Source organism: Chrysochloris asiatica, unplaced genomic scaffold, assembly GCF_000296735.1.
Source record: "Chrysochloris asiatica unplaced genomic scaffold, ChrAsi1.0 scaffold00234, whole genome shotgun sequence".
In the NCBI taxonomy this organism is placed as follows: domain Eukaryota; kingdom Metazoa; phylum Chordata; class Mammalia; order Afrosoricida; family Chrysochloridae; genus Chrysochloris; species Chrysochloris asiatica.
In genome coordinates, this window is record NW_006408752.1 from 4,082,200 (window position 1) to 4,087,623 (window position 5,424).

At 41.2% G+C, this 5,424-nt stretch overlaps 1 pseudogene; it reads left to right on the forward strand.

Moving 5' to 3' along the window:
- Positions 1-102: 102 nt before the first annotated feature.
- On the forward strand, positions 103-3,112 carry LOC102826202 (annotated as a pseudogene).
- The last annotated feature ends 2,312 nt before the right edge of the window (positions 3,113-5,424 follow it).

Genomic DNA, 5,424 nt, shown 5'->3' on the forward strand with positions numbered 1-5,424 from the left:
TCAAATTTGGTATTCTTCCCCAATAAAATGAATAAATTTGTGGTCACCGGATGTTAAGTGATGGATTAGTGGTAACTCTCAGAGATGTCTAGTCTTGTGCCTATGGCATCGGTGCATCACTGCCCTGTGTGTTGCCAAACTTTCTTCTGGGGTCATGGACATGTCTACAGTCTCAAACACCAGGGGCAGCTTAAGGCAGCTTTGAAGTGGCTCCTGTCCCCAAGTTGAAGCCACCTCTAAGGTGGTCCAAGCCACACAGGTGGAGTGAGTGATACATGCTGGAACACGTTCAATGCTGTGGGTGTCTGTGAAGTGGCAGTGAGGTACGGAAACACCTGAGCCACGGCAACACCTGAGCCATGGCAACCTGACCACGTTGCACAGGAGGCGGCTGGAAAATCTGGCCAGCCCAGAGCACAAGAAAGCACAAAAGCAATTCTAGTGGGAGAACAAGGCTGAGGTCCCGATGAAAGACAAGTTTCTGATCTCTCCCCAGATTATGCAAGATTCAAGAAATCCATGGTGCGAGCTTTAGATTCCTATGAGGAAAGAGGATGAAGTGATCAAACAGATAGGAGCTCAGATCCAGGAATATGGAGAACAGCCAGCCGGAGATGGTTCGGTGGGTGTTAGAGCCTCAGGCAGTGCCAGACCCAGAAGGCTCTTCAACATCTACAAACTGGGAAGACAGAAACAGACAAGTATCTTCAAGCTCACAGCAGCCCTCAGACCTGGACCTGCCACCAGCCTCAGAACTTGACTGGATGGAAACAAGACAACCCCTAACATTCATTGACCATCAGGACATACCAGGAGTTGGCAATATCCACTCAGGTGCTACACCTCCCTACATGATCCAAGATGAGGAACACAATTCTGAGAGCCAACAAATAGGACCCTTCTTTGAAGAGTTTCTTAAACAAAAAGAGGAACTGAAGAAGCTTCCCCTCCATCGAGTAGGGACCAACTTTGATCACAGCTCCAGCATGCTGCCTGCCCTTATTTGGCAGGATCTGGAACAATGGACTCTGATGGCAGTCAAGGCGTCAATTCAAAACAGAAGCAAGGAATAAACAGCAGTCACATAAAACACACACACACACACACACACACACAAAAAAAACAACCTAATGATTTCTCCATATTCTAAACGTAAAGCCAAGTCAACACACCCCTACCTCAGTACTGTCATTCCTCCCACCAAAACCTTTCCATACCCATCCTTTTGGTTTAATAAAGTTTTCTTTTTCAAAATGTTTAAAAAAAAAAACTAATAAATTTGTGACTATATCTGATAAAAATAAAACAAGTAAGATAAAAGCATTTGATTAAAGAATAACAATGGAGGAACATGGAACCTAGTTTCCCTGGAAGTTAAATCAAATCATACTTTTTTATACTAAACCTGACTTTACAGGATGCATACTTATGCTGGGCCCAGAGTTCATGTTCTAGGGAACTTTTTGACCTTGATTGTTGACTATAGTTTAACTCCTCTGAATCCCATTCTCTCAGTTCTGCTTCAGTTGTTGTTGGTTCTAACTCATAGTGACCCTGTATAGGATATCCAAGGAGAGGCTAGTGAGTTTGAACTGCTGCCTCTACATGGTCATCTTTATTTAACTTTATATTTTTATAAAACATGCAATCTGTGGCACAGAATATTCGTAGGGAAGCAGTTCATAGCATTTCTTAGCATCCTGACTTCTTTAGCACCGTAGTTTCTTTGGACAACTCAATGAGGAGAGAATAATCGTACATGGATGAAATTAAAGGCTGGTGTGGAGCTTTAGGATCAACACCAGACTGCAAACCACAGTCGGCAATTCAAATCCACCAGCTGTTCCTCAGAAACTTTATGCAGTGTGGCAATGAGTTAGAACCAACTCAACAGCACCTAACAACAACAACATTAATCTTAAGGAAAAAAATACTGTTTCCCCTCCCCAAACTCCGTTCTTCTGTGGTCAAACAAGACTGTAGCACAGGGTGAGAGTATGAGGTTTTTGTTGTACTCATTACTATATAATAAAAAACAAAACCTTTATACTTTAACTAGCCATTTTGATTCTGTGCATCCAAATTGCATCATAATGACTTCATCAAATTGTCTCTTGTGTCAAAATAACCTCATCAAAAATGGCTGTTTCATCTCTTCCTCTTTACAGCTAAGTGGCTGACCAAATATTTTGGGCAGCATTTTTTATTAGAAGCAGCCCTTTTAATCTCCTCTCCCATTGGAGAAGTGTCCCTTAACTGAGAATGCTTCAAATTATCCACTGGGGAGGGCAGCATCAGACCTTTCTCTTAACTGGGATCTCACTTGCAGGTAGTTATTGTTTGTTGTTATATGCCATGGAGTCAGTTCCGACTCATAGCAACCCTGCATAGGGTTTCCAAGGCTGTAAATCTTTATGGGAGCAGAAAGTCTCATCTTTCTCTCATGGAACTGCTGGTAGTTTCGAACTGCTGTTCCTGAGGTTAGCAGCCCAATTTGTAACCACTATGCTTGCAGGTAGAGATGCCTCTTATTGTCTAGTAACTCATAATAGGGATGCTACTGGACCACTTGTTGACAACCAGGCATGTGGGGGATTGGGGGGGGGCAACTGGACAGGGTGCTCCCTACTTCTAACTCGTGACTCCCATACCAGGTGATAGACCTCCCTGATAGACCTGGATGAGAGGAGTGTTAGGGGAATGTCTGAGTGGAAACTTTTCATAATTCTCTCCTTGCTCCCTTCTCCTCTTCTTTTAACTCCTCTGGTATCCCTGTTTCACAACAAAGCAATCTCCCAGCCTCTCCTCAGAAAAATAATCAAGCTTCCAACCAGTTGTCATGGAATCAGTTCTGATTCATAGCAACCGCATGTGTATCAGAGTAGAGCTGTGTTTCACATGGCTTTCAATGGCTGTAATCTTATGGAAGTAGATTTCCATATCTTTCTTCTGAGATGCCTCTGGGTAGACTGGAACCCCCAACCTGTTGGTTAGCAGCCAAGTCAAGAGTCAGTCACCCTCATTTCCTTCCATGTCTTACAGGTTCTACAAACTTGAGTGTTCACTTACACGTGTTCTGCAGAGATCAAAAGTGGGCTTGAGGTTGTACTGAGACAGAGAAGAAATCTGCTTTGGGCTCCCATAGCTCTCTCTTAAAGGGTACAAATAGCAAACACATTTGGTCTCCATACAGATTCATTTTCACCCTCAAGTCCACATGATAAATTCACAAGGCAATTTTGATCTTATTTCAAATCACTAACAAATCTCAGTGTCTTATTTTGATAAGGATGTTTGGTCCTTCTTATTCTAGAAGCATGACAAAGCATCCTACATACCATAACAAACAAAGCATTTGTCATGCCCAAATGTTCTTTAATGACTAGATTCTGCATTCCCACCCACAATTATGGGAGATAGGGGATGAGTTTAATTAGCCAACTGCATGTGTTATGTCAGACTGACTGGTCATGTGTTTAAACCATTATAAATGTCATATTGGAAAGATAATAAAGATGCCAGTGGAAGACTTCCACCTAAACTCTAAATTCAAAATTTTATCTTGGGTTGTTATCCAAGAAATTGCAGCCTGGCCTCTAGATTTTCACATTTACCAGTAAGAGGTTCTCTGCCATTTTTTATGACTTGCTAAGTGCCTGTTTTTCTAACACCAAATAGATCTATGTATCCTGAGTTTTCCAATTCCAGAATTAGTCATCTTTCTAAAAGCTCATGGAATGATTGTCCGTCCAGAATTTCAGACTATAGTACTATGGGTGACAGCTGCTGACAACGCTGGCATCATCTTTTTCACAATAAAGCAATTTATGAACAATAGCACTGTCTTAGTCTAGAGATTTTATAGTCAAGACATATAGAAATAATAGAATGGAAGAAGTTTTAGAATGGATTCAGTTCATCATTTTGGTGACACAAGATATTTGCATTTTCATATTGTTTACAAAGCTCCCCTATACTCTAGCTATTATATGAATATGCATGTTATTGTTGTTGTCAAATGCTGTCAAGTCAGTTCCAACTCATAGCGACCCTGTATAAGGTTTGTGAGGAGCATCTGATGAGTTTGAATCACCTACATTGAGGTTCAAATCGACCAGCGCTTATCCCACACCATCACACTAGGACTCCAAATATACATATAGTGCTCTGCATACTGTTTTTCAAAATCTGTTTAATGTTACTCTATTATTTTCAAGTAGAAAAGGTTTCCAGATGGGAGTGTTTTCCATTGTTGAGTCTAATTCTGAAATAAAAATCCATGATCCTATGAGAAGCTTACCTGTGTAAGCTGGCCCTAAATGATGCAGGTGCACCTGAGATATGCTTATTGGTTTATCTCTGGTTCTCACAGAGTAGCAAGATACTCCCATGATTCTCTTCAGTGACCTTTATTTTGATTGCTTCAATGTAGATGAAACCTATCAATCACAAAAGAATGACTTAACACAAATACTTCTACATGTCCCCCCAAATACCATTTTCAATACATAAGTATTCAGTTTCCGGGGAGAGGGTTGCATTAAATTATTTTAGTTATGAGAATGCAGGGACTCTATGAGATTCTTCCAAATTCTCAGACTTCAATTTAAGTGAAAATTGTTTTGTTAGATGTATTCATTTCCTAGGGCAGTCTCAACAAAGTCTCACAAACCGAGTGGCCAAAAATAGCATAAATGTATTGTCTCCCAGCTCTAGAGGTTAGTAGTTTGGATTTACTATGTTTGTAAGATCATGTTGTCCCTAAAGATCCTTTCTAATCTCTCCTAGCTTCTGGTTGTTGTTGGTACATACCGTCAAGTCAATTTTACCTCATAACAATCCTGTGTAGGGTTTCTGAGAGCAGTTGGTGGATTTGAACTGCCAACCTTGTGGTTAGCAGTCCAGTGCCTATCCTGTAATGCCACACCAGGACCCAGTACCACAAAACTTCAGTCTCCTTCACATGGCTGCTTTCCCTCTGTCACTGTGTCTCTATCTCTGTGTATTTTCTCCTATTTGGAAGGACTCCAGTCATATAGGATTAGGACCCACCCTAGTTCAATATGAACTCATGTTAACCTAATAACACATTTCCCTTATCCCCTTGAGTGAGGTTCCTTTAACTACTTGTAATAAAGTCTGCACTCCTTCCTGAGATACCCCAGCCTCGTAAAACATTTTCTTTAATTTGCATGCATTAAGGTTCACTCTTTGTGTGGTAAAGTTCTATTTGTTATTGTTAGGTGCAATCGAGTTGGTACCAACTCATAGCGACCATATGCACAGCAGAATGAAACACTGCCCAATCCTAGGCCAACCTCACTATTGTTGCCACACTTCAGCCCATTGATGCTGCCACTTGGCCAATCAATTGTGCTGGGGGTCTACCTCTTTTTCTCTGACCCTCCACCCTACCAAACATAA